At 37.1% G+C, this 22,303-nt stretch overlaps 2 non-coding genes across 2 annotated transcripts; both read right to left on the bottom strand.

Moving 5' to 3' along the window:
- Positions 1-5,372: 5,372 nt before the first annotated feature.
- On the bottom strand, positions 5,373-5,478 carry LOC113853355. Its single transcript, XR_003502528.1, has one exon. It is a non-coding gene; the product is annotated as a small nucleolar RNA R71 (small nucleolar RNA).
- Positions 5,479-12,208: 6,730 nt separating this feature from the next.
- On the bottom strand, positions 12,209-12,316 carry LOC113853362. The gene has a single exon (XR_003502535.1). It is a non-coding gene; the product is annotated as a small nucleolar RNA R71 (small nucleolar RNA).
- Positions 12,317-22,303: the final 9,987 nt, after the last annotated feature.

Raw genomic sequence — 22,303 nt, 5'->3', positions numbered from 1 at the left:
TCTATTTTAAATTCTTTCTTCTTTTATTTTCATCTCTCTACCTTTCATCTTTTCGTATTTTCTGGTTTTGGCCGAAGCAAGCATGATCATGAAGCAAGGCTAATCCATCAATCGGTTCAAGGTTTCAAGAACTACATTGCATTTGAGTTTCGGATTAGGTTGTATCGAATTCTCTCTCTTCCTCCTCTTTTCTGATTAGAATAATTATGTTTTTCAGGATATTGAATTTTCGTTTGCCTTCTAAACAAAGAATGAGAATTTCAGATTTGAAACAAAGGAATTCACCTAATTCAATCAATCAATTGTTCTGAATTTTGTTAGAGCATTGGATTTGCAATTGCAGTTCTTGTTTTGATGGAATTCATAATCTAGATTTAGATTTCGGGTTGTTAATGTTGTATTGAATTAGTGTTGATTGGAAATTCGTTGGAATTGTATTTATGTAACAATGAGAATTGCGTTGTAGTGATTGAGATTTTGAATTGGTTGAACTTCATATTTTGTTGGAATTATTCTTTGTTCTTTTCTTTTTTTGTTGTTTACAATTTAATTCAAAACAATCATTCCCTAAGCTAATCTGAAATTATATGATGGAACCAAAAACATAATGCATTTTATGTCCTTGCGAGATGACCTAGGTTTACTCCTTCTATTGCAAAATTGTTAAGAAAATCTAGTTTGTTTGATACCATTGCGACGTGGTTATCAAAATGGTGCCATTGCCGGGGACATAAGTCATTTTTTTTTGTATTTCATCATGCGTACTAACTGATTCTGTGTCTCTGTGTTTGTGTTTGAGCTCAATTCCGTTCTGCATATTGTGTTCGTTTGCAAACTCTGTCATTCAATAATTGATTCAGATTCATCTCTATATTTCGTGTTTTTTTTTTCAGTTTTGCAATTCAATTCGTATGTGTGTGTCGATCAATTCGTGTCTTAGTGTTTAGTGGTGTTCCTTTGATTGTCTATTCCATTGTTTCATTGTAATTCAATTTGCAATTGAGTGTGTGATTTGGTTCCATTGTGTGTGGCTGCAGCATGCAAAAAACAGAGGACTAGTAGGAATAGAAAACATAGTTGCTGCATATTTTGCCATCAAATTTTACTGTTCATGCACTATTCATTAGATTTTGAAAAATTCCAAAAAAATAACTAGAGATCGAATTTTGATCTGAATTTTTGTGTCTGCATTTCTTTTAGTGTCTATTAGTGTTTAGAGTTAGTAGAATGTAAAAATCATTAATAGAAAAAGAGATACATTGTGGTGGCCAAGAAAATTTTTGTGAAACTTAAAACTGGCATAACTTTTCCTAGGAAACTCAGAATTGAGCATATTGCATATGCATTTGGGGTAGAAAAAAATTTCCTATCCAACGCAACCCACTTTGTTGGTTGAGGCTGCCTAGAATTTCAAAAATCGCCTGTTTTCTAAAAGTTTTTTTTTATCATTTATTGACCTATTTTTCTTGATTTTAGGCTTCTAGTTTCCATAGTAAATCAATTCAAAAAAATCTGAAATTTTTTATGGTGTTTTCGTATACCAAAAAGAGATTTATCATGGTCCCACTTCATTCATATCTTGCATTTGGATGGTACTTGCTTTGTAAACCTACTTTGTGCATTCATTGAGTACTTGTTATTCTTGTTGGTTCTAACCTTACATGACCAGGGCCAACCCTAGTGTAGTGAATCAACCTGATCCTGAGATAGAAAAAACACTTCGTAGGATAAGAGCTAGCAAAAATAATGGTAGTGTACTTGGTGTTTCTGAAACTGTTAATCCTACTGTTAGTGAATCTGAGATTGAAATTGAGGATATGACTGATAACCCTGAGTTAACTTTGAAGGAATTGGCCACACCTAATGTTGTGTATCAGTCATGGTGTGTCCAATATCCTGAAGATGAAACAACTTCCTATGAGGTTAAATCTGGACTTATACATTTGTTGCCAAAGTTTCATGGACTTGCAGGTGAAGATCCTCATAAGCATTTAAAAGAGTTCCATGTGGTGTGTTCAACCATGAGACCTCAGGGAGTGCCTGAAGACCATGTCAAGATGAAGGCGTTTCCTTTCTCTCTGGATGGTGTTGCAAAAGATTGGCTTTACTTCCTACCTTCAACAATCACTACATGGAATCAAATGAAGAAGTTATTTCTGGAAAAATTCTTCCTTGCCTCCAAAACTGCAGCAATAAGGAAAGAGATTTGTGGTATAAGGCAGCTGAATGGGGAGACTTTATATGACTACTAGGAGAGATTCAACAAGTTGTGTGCTACCTATCCCCACCATCAAATAAGTTAGCAATTACTAATTCAATATTTTTATGAGGGACTAACTTTAATGGACAGGAGTATGATAGATGCGGCAAGTGGAGGAGCATTGATGGATAAGACACCACAGGCTGCAAGGCAACTTATTACTAACATGGCAGCCAACACTCAACAATTCAAATTTAGAGGAGCTGCTAAGAAAGTGAATGAGATAGCACTTGGTGCTGGTACTAGTGTTGTTTATGGTGTGGAAAATCAGAGGCTGCAAAACAAAATCAACGAGTTAACGACCATGGTGAGGCATTTGGCAATTGGTCAACAACAAGTAAGTGCAGTAAGTGAGCAACCAGTAAGAATCTGTGGCATATGTACTTCCATTGAACACCCTACGGATTCATGCCCTACATTGCAAGAGACAGATGCGAATGTTTCTGGAATCTACACCAACCAACAGCAGCAATATAGATCTCCAATTCAGCAGCATCAGAATTATAACCCATACTCCCAGACATATAATCCAGGTTGGAGAGATCATCCAAACCTGAAATGGGGGGGGGCAACAGCAGTAGCAGCAACAAAGTCAACAACCTTCATTTCAACCTGCTGTAGGCAAATATTAGCCTCCATTCAGGCAACAGCCACCTCCACCACCCCCTCCTGCACAAAGCAGTGAGCCATCATTCTAGGAGATGATGCAATAGATGGCTACATACAATCTGCAGTTTTAACAAAACATGCAAGCAACTGTTTAGGATTTGAAGATTCAAGTTGGACAGCTAGCAACTCAATTGAGTCAGATTCAGTCTCAAGGTTCCAGTAATCTGCCTTTCCAAACAGTCATGAATCCAAAAGGAAATGTGAGTGCTATTACACTGCGAAGTGGAAAAGAGTTACTAGTAGTTGCAGCTGCAACACCAGATTCTGAAAACAATAGTCATGCAGCCACTGAGAAACATGTTCCACTGCCCTTCCCGAACAGACCAGTAGTAGCAAGAAAAAAACTAGAGTCGGATAATGAGTTGCTGGACATGTTCAGCAGAATAGAAGTAAATATTCCTCTCCTTAATGCCATCCAACAAGTTCCAAAATATGCAAAGTTTCTAAAGGACTTATGTACTAACAAGAGGAAGCTGAAGGGTAATGAGCGAGTGAGTATGGGGAGAAATGGTTCTGCACTTCTCCAGAATAAGAATGTGTCTGCAATCATTCCACAAGACTTGCTCCCTGAGTTACCACAGAAGTGCAAAGATCCAGGAACTTTCACCATCCCTTGTACCATTGGAGAGGAAGTTCTTACAAATGTTATGCTGGATTTAGGTGCTTCAATTAATGTTATCCTGCATCTGTTTTTAGATTATTGCAGATTGGAGATTTGATTCCTACTCGAATTGTAGTCTAGCTAGCCAACAAAAGCACTATGCAGCCACATGGTGTCGTGGAAGATGTTCTTGTCAAAGTTGAGGACCTCCTTTTTCTTGCCGATTTTTATATTCTAGAGATGGAGGACGACCAACCCAGCCATGCTACATTGATCCTTGGGAGACCATTCTTGAGGACGACACTAACAAAGATAGATGTGCATGCAGGAATCCTTTCTATGGAGTTTGGTGACAATTTGGTGCAGTTCAACATTTTTGAGGCAATGAGACACCCAACAGAGAACCATTCTATTTTCAGTTTGGATGTTATTGATTTGCTTGTTGAGAACTGCACAAATTTTAATGATTTATTTGCTGATTTCACAGATTCCACTAACCCATCATGTACTTGTGATAATTCATCTATTTGTGTTGTTTGTAATGTTGATGTTGCAAGTGCAGCAGCAGATATAGTTACCCCAGTAGATGTTTCTAAATCATATTTTAGTACATCTTTCTCTCCATGTTTTTGGTTTAAATTAAGCTTCATTAGTGCACTATTTTGATGTGTTAGTTTAGATTTGTGTTAGTATGTCATTTAGGATTTAAATGCAATTCTTTCTTAATTACCGCCATAAATTCTTATTTTGACACAGTTTCTTGCAAAGACCATATTTGGAGTTACACTACTCGGAATTGGACAAAATTGGTGTCCCTGAAAAGATAAGGTCCAAAATTGCGTCACAATGTTGCCGCCCTACACTGAAATTTTCAGAATTTAATTTTATTGTTGATTTTACTTAGTTAGGTGTTTAGGAACCTCATTAGGGAATTGGGCCTTATTTAAGCCCAATTATTTTATCTTTAAGTAGAGGTTATGACTCCATGTACGAATCCTTGTTTTTCTTTTCCCGCAATTTTTTTAGGAATCAAAGAAGTCTCTATTTTAAATTCTTTCTTCTTTTATTTTCATCTCTCTACCTTTCATCTTTTCGTATTTTCTGGTTTTGGCCGAAGCAAGCATGATCATGAAGCAAGGCTAATCCATCAATCGGTTCAAGGTTTCAAGAACTACATTGCATTTGAGTTTCGGATTAGGTTGTATCGAATTCTCTCTCTTCCTCCTCTTTTCTAATTAGAATAATTATGTTTTTCAGGATATTGAATTTTCGTTTGCCTTCTAAACAAAGAATGAGAATTTCAGATTTGAAACAAAGGAATTCACCTAATTCAATCAATCAATTGTTCTGAATTTTGTTAGAGCATTGGATTTGCAATTGCAGTTCTTGTTTTGATGGAATTCATAATCTAGATTTAGATTTCGGGTTGTTAATGTCGTATTGAATTAGTGTTGATTGGAAATTCGTTGGAATTGTATTTGTGTAACAATGAGAATTACGTTGTAGTGATTGAGATTTTGAATTGTTTGAACTTCATATTTGATTGGAATTATTCTTTGTTCTTTTCTTTTTCTGTTATTTACAATTTAATTCAAAACAATCATTGCCTAAGCTAATTTAAAATTATATGATGGAACCAAAAACAGAATGCATTTTATGTCCTTGTGAGATGACATAGGTTTACTCCTTCTATTGCAAAATTGTTAAGAAAATCTAGTTTGTTTGATACCATTGCGACGTAGTTATCACTGATTTCAAGCTCAGCCACAAGGTAGCATTTCAACATGGGCTGATTTGGTGAACATGTTCTTAACAAAATATTTCCCCCCTTCAAAAGCTGCAAAAATAAAAGGGGAAATCACATCCTTTGTTCAGCAAGATGGAGAGCCATTATATGAAGTATGGGAAAGATACAAGGAACTATTAAGGAAGTGCCTCATCATTGCATACTAGAGTGGATTCAACTTGAAACATTCTACAATGGAATGATTGCAGCAACCAAAACTATGATAGATGCAGCAGCTGGAGGTTCATTGAGTTCAAAAACTTTGGAATAAGCCCAACAAATTATAGAGATGATGGCTTCTTCAATGTATCAGAATTTGAATGAAAGACAAGCTTCAAGGAGAGGAGGTTATGATATCAAATCCATAGAAGCCTTTTTTGCTCAAAACCAACTGCAGAATCAACAATTCTCTGAACAGATTGCTGCATTGATCAACAAATAAGCAATCTGCAGACTAGTGTTGTTCCAACTTCACAATTGAGTTGTGATTTCTGTAGTGGCAACCATGTGAATGTAGCTTGTGATCTCACAGTTGTAGAATAATCTGATCAAGTCAACTATATAGGCAATTACCAAAGGCTACAACAATCTTATCCACCTGGATTTCAGCCTAATAATAATAGAGGACAACAATTCTACAAGTGGAACCCATAGAATTCAAATGCAAGAGGAAATGCAAGTTCTGCACCTTTTCCAAGTGTAGCTTCTCAAGCACAGCAACAATATTTCCAAGGGAGTTCTAGAAAAATCAAGGGTATTCAAGACCCTTGAGTGAGAAAGTGAATGGAATAGAAGAAACATTACTGCAGTTTATGAAGGTGACAGAAAAAAATTTCAAAAATCAAGAAAGCTCTATCAAGAAGTTAGAAACACAAATTGGACAGTTGGCTGAGCAGCTTGCTAACAGAGATGAAGGAAGGTTTCCTAGTAATACAATAATGAATCCAAATGAGCAATGTCCAGCCATAACCATAAGAAGTGGAGTAGTGGTTTCTAGCCCAAGAAAGAAGAATGAAGTCCCCAATTCTAATGAAGAGAGTAAGTTAAAACAAGAAGACTTTGAAAGTGGAAAACATACCATGTTGAAGAGGGGAAAAGAGAAAGAAAACTGCAATAACAAACAAGAAAAGAGGGGAAAGAAGCAGAGATTTGAACAGGCTTGCAAGTCTATTAATGAAGAGCAATTTAAGAGGCTATCCTTTCCAAAGAGAGTATAGGATCCTAGACAAGAAAGGCAGTTTGAAAGATTCATAAATGTGTTTAAGAAGCTCCAAATTAATATTACATTTGCAGAGGCATTAGAACAAATGCCCTCTTATGCAAAATTTATGAAAGAACTTTTGTCTAAAAAGAGGAAGCTGGATATGGAGAAATTAATACCACTTACTGAAGAGTGTAGTGTAATTTTATAGAGAAAACTGCCCCAAAAGTTGAAGTATCCAAGGTCCTTCAGCATACCTTGCTCAATTAGAAATTGCACAGTAGGGAAAACACTGTGTGATTTGGGGGCCAGCATAAATCTAATGCCCTTAGCCATTATGAAGAAGCTGAGAATTGAAGAGGTGAAGCCAACGGGGATAACATTACAATTAGCGGACATATCATATACATATCCCTATGGAGTAGTGGAAGACTTGTTAGTCAAGGTAGACAAATTTATATTCCCTGCAGATTTTGGGATACTTGATATGGAGGTAGATGTTGATATGCCTCTCATTCTAGGAAGGCCATTCTTAGCCATAGGGAGAGCCTTGATTGATGTGCAGAAAGGTGAATTGATGCTAAGAGTCCAAGAGGAAATATTCATTTTCAATGCATTTGAAGCCATTAAACATCCAAGTGATGATATGAGCTACATGAAAATTGATGTAATAGATGTTGTGATACCACCATTTTTGGAGAAAAATGATGAAAGTGCAGTCTTGGAAGACATAATAGCTACAGCAAAATGTTGTATTCAGGAGGAACAAGATGAAGTAGTCAAAGAATGCATATTGCAACTAGATTCTCTTCCATGTGTTACTAAAGCACTAAACCAACTTAAGGAAGAATTACATCAAGAAGAAGAGAAGAAAGAAGAGCCCGAGGTGGAACTCAAGCAACTACCCTCTAACTTGAGGTATGCATTTCTTGATGAAGGGCATAACAAACCTGTAATAATAAATGGCAATCTGAAGAAAGATCAAGAAGAAAAGCTCTTGAAAGTATTGAGAGAGCACAAATCTGCATTAGGATAGCATATTTCTGATTTGAAAGGTATAGACCCATCTTTTTGCATGCAAAGAATCTTGTTTGAAGAAAATTGCAAACTGGTTGTCCAATCTCAAAGAAGGCTTAATTCAACCATGAAAGAGGTAGTGAGGCAAGAAGTGATGAAATTACTGGATGCAGGGGTTATTTATCCTATTTTGGATAGTCAATGGGTCAGTTCAGTTCATGTAGTGCCTAAGAAAGCAGGTATAACTGTTGTACCAAATGAGAGAAATGAGTTAATACCTACTAGAACAGTAACTGGATGGTGGATGTGCATTGATTATAGAAAATTGAATGATGCATCAAGAAAGGATCATTTTCCTCTTCCATTTGTTGACCAAATGTTGGAGATATTAGCTGGGTATGACTACTACTGTTTTTTAGACGGATACTCTAGTTACAACCAGATTGCAGTCGACCTAAGGGACCAAGAAAATACAACATTCACATGTCCTTTGGGAGTTTTTGCATACCGAAGGATGCCATTCGGACTGTGCAACGCTCCAGCTACATTTCAAAGGTGTATGCTGTCCATTTTTTCTGATATGATTAAAAGAATTATAGAAGTGTTTATGGATGACTAATTATTTTGATCAGTGTCTAGTTAATTTATCTCTTAGTTTGCAGCGTTGCCAAGACTCAAACCTTGTGCTTAATTGGGAAAAGTGCCATTTTATGGTACAATAAGGAATAGTCTTAGGACATAAGATTTCAGCAAGAGGAATGGAAGTGGTGATGAATCCATATTTTTACTAATATTTTAACATATTTCTAACCCATTTGATAAGGAAAATACATGAGAAAAGCAGAAAAACTCAGAAAAATAGAATGATTGAAAGTTTTATTTCAATTTGTAGTTATTTCAACATTGGTGTGATTGATTAGAAATTAAGAATTTAATCTTGTTTTGAAGGAATAATCTGAGTAAGGTTCATAGAAATGTAAAATCAATGGAAAGAAAGAAGAAGAGTAGCAATTCCAGACATCAAAGAGGAATACACACTGGGCATGATCACTATTGCCAGTGAAAGTGATCATTCCAAAGCTTCAAAGAAGAAGGGAGTCTGGGCGTGGTCACTCTTACCAGCGAAAGTGAGTGTTCCAGAGAAGGCAAAATTTCAGCGAGCTCTGCGTTACCACTCTTGCCAGTGAAAGTGGATGTTCCAAAGAGGAGTGATCACGCGCAACCACTCGACCTCCTACGTTGCAACTCTTAGCATCGAAAGTGATAGTTCCAGTTTCCAGAAACCACATGAGCTTCTGCGTAGCCACTCTTATCAGCATGAGTGATAACGCACAAAATCGGGATTTTTATAAATACATGTTTTAAGCTCAGAACTCAGGGTCTTTTGTTCATTTTCCATTTTTTCTGTTAGATTCTAGTTGGGAGACAATGAGAGAGAGGATTGGGGTCGAATTTTGAAGCTCTAAGAAGAGGCATTGGATTGGAACTCGTGGAGATGGCTTCTTTGCAATTCTTCTCTTCTTCTCCTTCTTTCTCTTTCTCTGTTCCAATGTTTGCTTAATTCTCCATAGTTAGGAGTTTATGGAACTTGAATTGATGTATTAATTTGACTTTTGCTTCTGAAATTTGAGTTCTTGGATTAATTGAATTGTTAATTCTACTGTTATTGCAATCTGTGAATGGAAATTCGCATGGTTAATCAAAGAGGAACATTTACCAATGGAAGTTGGATTTGCTTCTCTGATCTGAGTTAGAAATCAGAATTAGGGATTTCTTAGGGATAAGGAGACCTAATTTTGCAATTCTAAGGTTCCAAGTCTTAATGCAACATGAAATTGAACTTTACCTAAGGGATTAGGGGGGTTTAGTTGCTTGTTAGGGTTAATGATTTAAGGAATTAAACTTTAACTATTAATAAGAGAAATTGATTGGCAATTAACTAATTACTTGAATTTTCAAAGGCATGATTGAATTGATATTGACATTCTTGTGAAATAAATTCCTAACTATTCTTCATTCCTATCTCATTTTATCACAACTTTCATACTCTATTTTTACTGCAAGTTTCTTACTGATGGGACATATTTTATTGTGTAATTACATATCATTATGGCCCTAATTACTGTCACATTTAAGCTTAATTTTGTGGTAGTTTAATGTTTGTTAACTGTCATTTGAATTGTGGACTTAATTGCAAAACTAATGAAATTTCATGTTTATTGGCAGTTTGACCTTTGCTCAGTGCTAAGGACATATCTGGAGCTACAGGACTCCAAATCAAACGATTCCAAATGCGTTGTAAATCTAAGGGGCAAAGCTATAAATGTCTCTCTCACGTGTATCATCCAAATCCAACTGGAAGATGGCAAAACTTGAGGTCGAAAAATCACCACGGAATCTGCCTTGCACATGTCGGAATTTGGGTTTTGTTTTGTCATATTTTATTTTTAGTTTTGGCCCAATTTGGAATGCTTCTAGAAGATCCAATAAGTGGGTCCAGATTTTGAGGGGGGAATAACCCTAATTGAAAAAAGTGCCAGCGCAGCAACATTTTTTTGGGGCACACTCACCAGATATTTTTCTTACGTAACTTCTCTATGAGAATGGATAGCTCTCGGATTCTTCTTGTTTTTCTTGGATAATTTTCAAATTTTATTTCTAATTCCAATTCAGGTTCTCCAATTTATGCTCGCGTAACTCTTCTTCCTCCTTCAATTTATGCTTTAAATATTTTCATTTTTTTTAGATTGGGTGTTGTTCTTTGTTCTTGGTTCCATTTTCGATTTTTGCTCCCTTCAAATCTTTGAATCTTGCTATTTAATGATTTGCTTGTTGATTATAGTTTTGGGTTATATTGCTGTTTTGATCTCTTGGTTATAAATTCTAGTTTTTGAATTTGTAAGTTTACATTTTGTTTATATTCCGGTTCTAATTGATTAGCTATGGAGTAGATTTTGAGTTGATTCACTAATTGGATTATGAATTGTATGCTCGGATTGTATCTTGTTTTGCTTCACCAATTGTTGTTGTTAATCTCTTGATTTAATGCTTAATTGATTTTCTAAATCTTGCTTAATGAATCAGAATGTTATTTCAGTTGGATTCATGGTGAAATCGAATTCATAATTATGCTTAGTAAATGTTGTTTTGGTAAAACCATGTATTAAACCCGGGATTAGCTTATGCAATGTTTAATTGTAATTTCTCAATTTAATTCTCGCTTAGTGGATTGAGTTGAGGAGCAAGATTAGTGAATGAAATTAATTAATGTCAATCTGGTGCAAGCAATTCGTAATCTTGTTAAGTAAATCAATATCTTGCATTTTTAGATTTGTTAGTGTTTCATTCAATTTTGCCAACAACTGTGTGATTTGAATTTTGTTTGAGTTTTGTTTAAAATTTTTGATAAAACCCCCTATGTTTGCCGTTTTTAATTTTGGTTTGTTGAATCTTTGACCAAATCCGTTGTTCCTTGGGAGACAATCTAGGTCGACATCTAGCTGCATTTAATTGCAATATTTTTGACTGAGTACGGCAATCATCACTTACCTTTTAATTGTTCCTATTCTTGACTTCTGAATGTTACAAATCTTCCAATTTTGTATGGCTCAAATGGTTATAGTTCTGTGAAGTGATAATTGATTTCCTAATTCCCTGTGGAGACGATATTCTGATCTTAAAAATTACTCATTACTTGCTGCAATTCCTAGTGCACTTGCTAGTGTTTAGAGATTGTAAACAAGTTTTTGGCGCCGTTGCTGGGGAATTTGTGTTTCAATATCATTAGTAGTAGAGAGGTAGCTAGATTGAGCATTTATTTTTGTTGTTTTGCTTTTAAGTATTTCTGCATGATTTTCTTTTATACATTTTGTGTAGTTTTCTGCACTATTTTATGTTATTTTTTGCATTTTTCTGCATAATTTCATTTTTCATTTCTCTGCATCATTTTCTATTGAATTCTATATAATTTTGTAGTTGCTAGACTTGAATTTTATATGCTTTTGCTGATATGTTCTGCATAATCTTTGTTGTGCATTTCTGAATATCGAGTTGTAGTTTAATCTTGTTGCATTTTGATTTGTTTATGTGTGGTAAAAACAAAAATAAATCAATTCTGGTCTTTGATCTTGACATAGACATAACCTTAAGAAGATTAAGAAGAGAGGCTAGAGCAGAAAAATTCATAGGAAGTGATAGTCAAGTAGAAGTTGTCTATTCTCCAGAAATTCAGAATACTCCTAGAGTAAAAAGAACACCTACATCTTTGAGACAACCAAATCCAAAAATAGAGATGGCAGAGCAAAATAGAATTAGAACATTAGGGGACTATGCTATTCCTAACATGCAAGGTTTTAATTCTTCTATAATTAGGCCAACTATCGAAGCTTACCAGTTTGAGATTAAACCTGCCCTATTACACTTAGTCCAACAGGATCATTTTTCTGGTGGAAATTTTGATGATTCTAACCTACATATTTCAAACTTTTTGCAGTTATGTGATACCATAAGAATGAATGGGGTTAGTGAAGAAGCCATCAAACTGAGATTATTTCCTTTTTCCTTGAGAGATAGAGTCAAATGCTGGTTACAAGCTCAACCACAAGGAAGCATCACAACTTGGACAGGGCTATGAATAAATTTCTAACCACGTACTTTCCTCCATCCAAAGCTGCTAAGCTGAGAGTGAGAAATTACATCCTTTGTGCAGTAAGAAGGAGAATCTTTGTATAAAGCTTGGGAAAGATACAAAGAATTGATGAGAAGGTGTCCACATCATTGTATTCCAGACTAGATGCAATTGGAAACTTTCTACAATGGAATGAACACATCAACAAGAACAATGGTTGATGCTGCTGCTGGAGGTTCCTTAAATACAAAATCTTTAGAAGAAGCCCAGAGAATTATTGAAATGATGGCATCATCAATGTACCAGAATTCAAACTTAAGAAATTAAGGAAGAAACTCTGGTTATGAAGCTAAGGTTTTGGAAACCTTTCTTGCACAGAACCAGCTACAAAATCAGATGTTTTTAGAACAAATAGCTGCTCTAACTCAACAAATCAGCAATCTTCAAGTACGGAGTATGCCTATCAGTCAGCTAAATTGTGATTTCTGTGGAGGAAACCATGCAAATGGTGCATGCGATGCATCTACAAGTGAACCACAGGAACAAGTGAATTATATGAACAATTTTCAGAGACAACAATCCTCATATCCTCTTGGATTTCAATTTTTGAATAATAGAAATCAATAGTATTCTAATTGGAATAATCAATATTCTGCTGCAAAGAATTCTAACTCCAATTTACCTTTTTCTAATATAGGTCCAGCAACACAACAGTCTTATTTTCAGAGGAATCCATCCACTCAACCTCAAGGAACTTAGAAATTTTCCAAACCTATGAATGAAAGGTTGACTGAGATAGAGGAAACCATGCTGTAATTTATGAAGGTGACCCAAACAAGCTTCAAGAATCAAGAAGGTTCTATGAAGAAGTTGGAAACCCAAATTGGACAGTTAGTTGAACAATTATCCAGTAAGGATGAAGGAAGATTTCCAAGCAATATAGTGATCAATCCTAAGGAGCAATGTCAAGCCATCACTACAAGGAGTGGAGCTATAGTTGAAAGTCCAAAAATTGCAGAAAAGAAAGTTAATAATGCAGCAAAAGAAAGGAGAATTGAACAAGATCTGCAACAAAGAAATTTTAAGCTATTGAAGAAAGATCATTCAGAAGAAAAAGTATAAGTTCCTATGAATTTTGAGAGGAAAACCAAGAAACAACTCTTTGAAGATGCTTGCAAGCCAATAGATTCAGAAAAATACAAGAGGCTACCTTATCCTCAAAGGGTCCAAAATCCTAAATAGGAGGAACAATTTGAAAGGTTTATGAATGTCTTTAAAAAATTACAGATTAACATTCCTTTTACAGAAGCTTTGGAGCAGATGCCTTCATATGCAAAATTTATGAAAGAACTACTTTCCAAAAAAAGGAAGCTAGAGCATGACAAAACAGTACCCTTGACAGAGGAGTGCAGTGCCATTCTCAAGAGAAAGCTTCCTCAAAAACTAAAAGATCTAATATCATTTAGCATTCCATGTGAAATAGGATAGTGCACTGTTGGAAGAGCATTGTGTGACTTGGGAGCAAGCATAAATTTGATGCCTTTGAAGAAACTAGGCATAGAAGAAGTGAAACCTACCAACATCACACTGTAGCTAGCTGATAGATCATACACTTATCCATATGGAGTTGAAGATTTATTGGTTAAAGTTGATAAGTTTATTTTTCCTATAGATTTTATAATTCTGGACATGGAGGTGGATGCAAACATACCTTTGATCCTAGAAAGGCCATTTCTTGCAACAGGGAGAGCTCTTATTGATGTGCAAAAAGGAGAACTTATGCTTCGAGTTCAAGATGAGAAGGTAGTGTTTAATGTGTTTGAAGCATTAAAATATCCAGTTGAAGATAATTCATGTATGAGAGTAGATATATTGGATTCTCTTATTACACACTATCCTATTAATGAATTTGATGAAAATTCTGTGTTGAGAGAAACCATAGCTGCAGGAAATACAAATTCTGAGATTTGTAAAACATAACAAATGATGGAAATTGAGCAGCAACTAGAAGCCTTACCAATTCTAAATCCTGCAAAAAAAATCAGTTAAAGAAGAGCTGAAAAAGGAAATCAAAGAAGATCAAAATTGATGAATCCACTTTTTATTATATTTTTACTTGCCTTTTTGGTGCTCCTTGATAGAAAAAATGGACTTAGATAGTGCAAATAATATAGAAATCACATTTTGAGTAAATATCATAGGTTTATTAATTTTTGGTTAATTTGCATTTAATTACATAGATATAGATTGCAATTTTAATTATCTTGATAATTTTGCAGAGTCCCCAAGTTAATTCTGAGATATCTTGGCCCTTGGATGAAAGTTGCCCCCAAAGTAGCCACTTTCAGGAGTAAAAGTGGCAACTACAGCAAGTCTGGGCATTAAAGGTTCCAAAGTAGCTACTTTCAACCTCCAAAGTAGCAACTCCAGAGAGCTTCAGGGATGCCATTTGAGAAGCATTTTGCGCGTGGCCACTATTGCCTTTCATAGTGGCTACGCGCATCCAAAGTTCCCACTTTCAAGTCCAATAGTAGCAACCCCAGAAAGCTCTAGGACGCCACTTTCAAGTCCAAAAGTGGCAACTCCAGAGAATTGGCAAGCTTACGTAAATATGCACGTGGGCACTTTCAAGGCCCAAAGTGGACACTTTCAAAGGCAAAAGTGGACACTTTGCTGACATATCCCCCACAATAAATAGATTTTAGGAATTAGGGTACAGGGACTTGAACATTTATTTTTCTTTCATTCTCTTTGCCAAATTAGGACATTTTCTTTCCAGAGCTTTGGAGCCTTAGGTGACAGCCATGGGTCCATTATAGGTTTTAATTTCCAATTTCCCTTTGATTCTCATTGATTTACATTAATGTTGCTTACGTTTCTGCATTTCTTTCTTTCATTTGTGAAGCCCATCCATATGGAGGGCTAAATTCTCTTGTAATTCCTAGTCAACTCATATGGTTCTTGAATTGTTGGGCTTAATGGCAATATTACTCTTTCTTTCCTTGGATTTATTAACCCCAATCTCTGAATGAAATGAAATTTGCATGGAGGGAACATTGCTTAATGAACCCTAAATTACCCAAACGAAATTCTAATCCAAAATTGCTTAATTTTGATTAATCTTTGAGATTGCTTAATCTTAGGGATAGAGATTGGAGCCCATTAAGATGCCTAATTTTAATTGGGATGCTAAAGTTAATTTTCACTTGTTATATTAACTTAATTCAAGGAAAAAATAGGAGATTATTGAATCATTTGGAAGAATAGTGATAGAACTCATTGATTGACTAGGGATTACTCTTCTTAATTGATTGAATTTTACTAGTTTACATTTTGCTCTTGATTAAAATTTGGCAATTGACTAACCTCCCCCCAATTTACTTGCTTTAAAATATATGTTTACACTTATTTGATGTATGTTCCCAACCAAAAATTCCTTGGAGACAACCTAGGACAACACCCTAGTATTGCATACATTTTTTTACATATTTGATGAGGATTAACGACAATCTTTGTGCATAACGAGTAGCAAAATCTCGCATCATCAAATTGGTGCCGTTGCCGAGGAATGTTTGATGTGAATTTTGCATTGAACTTGTTAGTTGCTCTGTTTTAGTGCTCTATTTTCTGTTTTTCTACATTATTACTCGATTTTTGCTGCACATTTCTGCAGAATTTGTTAGCTTGTGTTGCGTTTTCTTGCAATTAGTTGTAATTTCTTTTCTGTTTTTGTTGCTTAACTTCTTTGCTTCATTTTACTACACATAGACATTAGTTTTCTGCATATTTGTCATCTGATTTTCTCTGCATTTTTGCTGTTTCATCTAGCTTACTTCTTTTCATTCCTTATAATTAGTTTCTAGTGCATGACCAGATCGAATCCGGAGACTTGTATCCACTTGACCCAGAGATTGATAGGACATTTCATAGTAGCATTAGAACACATAGGAATAGTTCTGAACATTGTGAGGAGTCTTCATCTCCTTCATCTATCTATTCATCACCCCATTCATTAGAATTTGAAATTGAAAAAATGGCTGACAATGAAAGAACATTAAAGGAATTGGCTGCACCGGATGTAACATATCAAACTTTATGCATACAGTATCTTGATATTGATGCTCCTTTTGTTCTAAAAACTGGACTAATACACTTGTTGCCAAGATTTCATGGCCTTGCAGGTGAAGATCCGCACAAGCACCTCAAGGAATTCCACATTGTTTGTTCAACCATGAGGCCACAAGGTGTGCCTGAGGAGCATGTCAAATTAAAGGCTTTTCTGTTCTCTTTGATGGATGCAGCCAAGGATTGGCTTTACTATCTCCCTCCAGGATCCATTGCTAGTTGGGACAACTTGAAAAGGCTTTTCCTGGAGAAATTTTTCCCAGCATCAAGAGCTGCGTCCATAAGAAAGGAAATATGTGGGATAAGGCAACTTGAAAGAGAGACCCTCTATGAATAATGGGAAAGATTCAAGAGGTTGTGTGCTAGCTGCCCCCATCACCAGATTAGTAATCAATTGTTGATACAATACTTTTATGAGGGACTGCACCCTATGGACCGAAGCATGATAGACGCTGCAAGTGGAGGGGCGTTGGTTGACAAAACTCCGGTTGCAGCTCGCAACTTGATTGAGAACATGGCCGCCAACTCCCAACAATTTGCAACTAGACAGAATTCCTGTGTTACTAGAGGTGTGCATGAAGTTCAAGCTACAGAACCAAACAAATTGGAGCACGAGATTGATGAGATAGCCTCCATGGTAAAGCAATTAGCTGCAATGCAAAAGAGTGTTGTCTCTGCAACACCTCCACCACTAATTCCAGCTACACTTTGCGGAATATGCTCAGCTGCGGATCATTACACAGACAGCTGTCCTACATTGCAGGAGTCAGACACTCCTGAAGGTAACCCCCAAGCCTATGCTGCAAATATTTACACTAACAAATTTCCTTTTCAGCAGTCGCAGCAACAACCAAACTGGGATCTTTCTTCAAACAGGTATAACCCGGGCTGGAGAAATCATCCAAACTTGAGGTGGGGAGGAAATTCCAACCAGCAAAATCAGCAAAGCAACAGCTACCAAGCTGGTCAAGGCAGGCCACATCAGCCACGCCAATGGAATGATCAACAACATGGGCAACAGCCCCACCAACAGCAGCAAGCGTCCTCATCCCAAACCTCTTCTTGTCAGAAGAATAAGCCTTCATTGGAGGAGCTTGTGAAGCAAATGGCCATGAGCAACATTAATTGTCAACAGCGAACAGCGGCAAGTATCAGAACAATTGAGAATCAGATGGGACAGTTGGCTTCCTCTATAAATCAAATTCAGTCCCAAGGTTCAGGCAACCTCCCAGCACAAACAGTCACAAACCTAACGAATGTCAGTGCAATTACTTTGCAGTCTGGGAAGGTAATGCAAGAGCCTGAAATGCCTAGGGAAAAGGAGATCCCACGCCTCTTGGTTGATGAAAGGGAGGAAGAAAATGCACCCACCACTCAAGAAGTGATAGAAGAAGCTGAAAGGGCAATTCCACCACCTTTTCCTCAAAGGGTTATGATCACTAAACCAAGTAAGAAAGCTAAGGAGAGTGACAAAGAAATCTTGGACACCTTCAGAAAGGTTGAGGTAAACATACCCTTGCTGGAGGCAATTAAACAAATACCCAAGTACGCCAATTTCTTGAAAGATTTGTGTACACATAGAAGGCGTCTGAAGGGTAATGAGAGAGTCAACATGGGTAGGAATGTTTCTGCACTTTTTGAGAAACAGAGAACCACAATGCCTGAGAAGTGTAAAGACCCAGGAACATTTACTATTCCATGCATCATTGGCAATAATAGGATAGACAATGCAATGTTAGATCTAGGAGCATCCATTAATATTATGCCATTGTCTATTTTTTCTTCTCTATCTCTTGGTCCCTTGCAGCCCACAGGTGTAGTAATTCAGTTGGCCAATAGAAGCACAACACATCCAGCTGGACTTGTTGAAGATGTGTTAGTGAAGGTGAATGACCTCATATTCCCAGCTGACTTCTACATCCTTGACATGCAAGAAGAAGAGTCACTCAAAAATTCTGCACCGATCATTTTGGGAAGACCGTTCTTGAAGACTACAAGAACGAAGATTGATGTACATGCAGTTCACTCACCATGGAATTCGGGCAGAACATTGTGCGCTTCAACATATTGGATGCCATGAAAGATCCGATTGAAGAACATTCTGTCTTCCAGATTGATGTATTTGATGCATTAGTGGATGAGAGCTGGACCGAAATTTTGAGAAATTCTTTCCTTAATTTTTTCCATTGTGTAGAGGCTTTTGTTTGTGAATCATATGAAAATTTTTTGTGTGATACTTGTGCTGAAAATTCTGATTATTTGAATGAAAGTTCTGAAATTTTTAGTGTTGATGAAGTTGATAATTCCATAGGGGTAGAATGTGAAGTATTGGATTTAGCAAATACAGTTAAATCTAACCCCTTTGATTTGAATGTTGCAGAAATTTTGTCAAATGAAAATGCTAAATCACTTCCATCTATAGAGCAACCTCCCATATTGGAGTTAAAGCCTCTACCGGAGCATCTGAAATATGTTTATTTGGAACCAAATGAGAAGCTCCCAGTTATCATCTCCACCAAGCTTGATATTGATCAAGAGGAGAAGTTGCTAGAAGTGATCAAGAAGCACAAAAGAGCCATTGGGTGGACACTTGCTGATATACCAGGAATTAGCCCCTCCATGTGCATGCATAGAATTTTGTTGGAAGAGGATGCTAAACCGGTGAGACAACCTCAAAGGAGGGTGAATCCCATCATCCTAGATGTGGTGAAGAAGGAAGTCACCAAGTTGCTTCAAGCTGGGATCATATACCCATTCTCTGATAGCACCTGGGTTAGCCCTGTGCAAGTGGTCCCAAAGAAATCTGGACTTACTGTGGTAAGGAATGAGAAGAATGAAATGATACCTACAAGAGTCCAGAACAGCTGGAGAGTCTGCATAGACTACAGGCGGCTGAACCAGGCAACAAGGAAAGACCACTTCCCACTACCCTTCATCGATCAAATGCTTGAAAGATTAGCAGGTAAGTCCCACTATTGCTTTCTAGATGGTTACTCTGGTTATTTCCAAATATGTATTGCCCCTCAGGACCAGGAGAAAACCACATTTACATGTCCCTTTGGCACCTTCGCTTATCGAAGAATGCCTTTTGGCCTATGAATGCTCCTGGCACATTCCAGAGGTGCATGTTGAGTATTTTTTCTGATTTAGTGAAGCATTGCATAGGGTCTTCATGGACGATTTCACAGTTTATGGCACATCCTTTCATTCATGTTTAGTCAATTTAGAAAAAGTCTTGAAGAGGTGTATTGAAACTAACCTTGTACTTAACTTTGAGAAATGCCATTTCATGGTAGAGCAGGGTGTAGTTCTAGGCCATATAATTTCTGAAAAAGGCATTGAGGTTGATCCTGCAAAATTGGATGTTATTTCACAGCTTCCTTACCCCTCATGCGTGAGGAAGATTCGTTCTTTTTTGGGCCATGCAGGATTTTACAGGAGGTTCATCCAGAATTTCTCCAAGATTGCGATTTCTCTTTCAAAGCTGCTGCAAAAAAATGTTGAATTCAAGTTTGATGAGGACTGCAAGGAGGCTTTTAACTTCCTTAAGAAAGCCTTAACCACCACACCAATTATCCAACCTCCAGATTGGTCAATACCCTTTGAGCTGATGTGTGATGCCTCAAATTATGCAGTGGGAGCTGTCCTTGCACAGCGGGTTGGTAAGGTCCCTCATGTTATTTAATATGCTTCTAGGACCTTAGACACTGCACAATCCAATTACACCACAACTGAAAAGGAATTGTTGACCATAGTGTTGCATTAGATAAATTCAGATCATATCTGTTAGGATCAAAAGTTATGGTGTTCACTAATCATTCTGCTTTGAAGTTTTTGCTAAAAAAGACAGATTCTAAACCCAGGCTAATAAGGTGGATGCTCTTACTTCAAGAATTTGACTTGGAGATTAAAGACAGAAGTGGAGCACAAAACTTGGTAGCAGACCATTTAAGCAGAATAGAGGGAGTCCTTGAACTCATTCCCCTCAAGGATGATTTCCCTGATGAACAACTTTTAGAGTTGTGCACATCACATGTACCTTGGTATGCTGATTTGGTTAATTTTTTAGTTGTAGGAGTTTTCCCTACAAATGCATCAAAAATTCAAAGGGACAAGATCAAGAGCTATGCCAAGCACTATGTTTGGGACGACCCTTACTTATGGAAGTTCTGTAATAATCAAGTGATCAGAAGATGCATCCCTGATGAAGAGATCCCATCCATATTGCAGTTTTGCCACAATTCGGTTATGGGAGGACACCTTGGAAGTCAAAGAACAGCAAGAAAGGTGTTGGACTCACGATTGTACTGGCCCTCCATTTTCAAAGACTCTTGGCGAACATATTCTGTCTGTGAGAGCTGCCAGAAGTCAGGAGGAATGATCACCAAGAGACAGGAAATGCCTCAGCAACCTATCCTATACTGTGACATCTTTGATGTCTGGGGTATTGACTTCATGGGCCCCTTTCCCTCTTCCTTTGGTTTCTTGTACATTTTACTTGCTGTTGACTATGTTTCAAAGTGGGTAGAAGCTAAAGCTACCAAGAGTAATGATGCTAGAGTTGTTGCAGAATTTGTTCGCTCCAATTTATTTTGCAGGTTTGCCATCCCACGTGCCATCATTAGTGGCCAAGGAAGTCATTTTTGCAATAAGACAATGGAAGATCTACTGAGAAAATATGGAATTCTGCACAAAGTTTCCATAGCCTACCACCCGCAAATGAATGGCCAGGCCGAACTCTCTAACAGAGAAATTAAGAAAATACTTGAAAGAGTTGTGCAACCACACAGAAAAGATTGGAGCCGCAGGCTAGATGATTCCTCATGGGCACACAGGACTGCATTCAAAGCACCCTTGGGCATGTCTCCTTACAGAATAATCTTTGGCAAAGCTTGCCATTTACCAGTGGAGATAGAGCACAAGGCATACTGGGCAGTGAAGGCTTGTAATTTGCACTATGACTCAGCTGGCGAGCAAAGAAGGCTTCAATTGCAAGAGTTGGAAGAGTTACGTCTAGAGGCATATGAAAATTCCAGAATTTATAAGGAAAAGACCAAACAATACCATGATAAGAAGATTTCAAGCAAAGAGTTCTATGTTGGTCAAAAGGTTCTCTTGTTTAATTCTTGTCTTAAACTCATGCCTGGAAAGCTCAAATCAAGGTGGCTTGGACCTTTCACTGTTACAAAGATATTTTCCCATGGTGCAGTGGAGATCATAAGTGACTCCACTACCAAAAGTTTTATGGTGAATGGGCACCGCTTGAAGCCATTCTTGCAAAACTCAGCTACCTTGGAAGAAGTTGAAGAGATTAACTTGATATCACCATGCACCAACCTCCATTCCATTCCTTGGCTCCCATAAATAATTTCATACATCAAAGAAGCACTGTGTGAGAGGCAACTCACAAGTTGATTAGGAATTTTTTGTATTTATTTTTATTTCTACTTTTATTCTTTATGGTTCTTTTCATCCAATAAGCATTTTTTATGATTGAGCTGTGAATTGAGATGCATTAAACATGATTCTATTACATATTCTTCATTCTTGTCACAGTGGACAGTTTTAAATTTTGAATCTGATTCATGCAGAGACCATAGAAAGTCCCTATGCACCTAGTCCTATCCAAGGTGTCCACTTCCATTTCATAGTAGTCACTTTCATGCTAAGGTAAGTGAATCTACTCTCTGTAGTTTTCACTTTCAGCCTATAGTGATCACTTTGAAGAGGTTTTTGGGTCATGGGTTTGCGCGTCATCACTCCCAGTTCATAGTGAACACGCGCAAATGACTGGAATATAGAAGGCTCTCTGTAGTTATCACTTTGGTTCCATAGTGATAACTACAGAGGCACCTCCTAGACTAACGTTGATGCGCATAGTTACTCCCATCTCATAGTAACTACGCACAAGCCACTTCACCAAAACCTTTCTCTGTAGTTATCACTTTCACGCCATAGTGATTACGCGCACCACTTCACTTGCCAAATACAAATGCGCGTGTTCACTATGGTTTGAA

Source organism: Abrus precatorius, unplaced genomic scaffold (genome assembly GCF_003935025.1).
Source record: "Abrus precatorius isolate BTA unplaced genomic scaffold, Abrus_2018 Scaffold10, whole genome shotgun sequence".
In the NCBI taxonomy this organism is placed as follows: domain Eukaryota; kingdom Viridiplantae; phylum Streptophyta; class Magnoliopsida; order Fabales; family Fabaceae; genus Abrus; species Abrus precatorius.
Note: the sequence above shows the minus strand (reverse complement) of the source record. Positions and strands in the feature narration are given on the sequence as shown.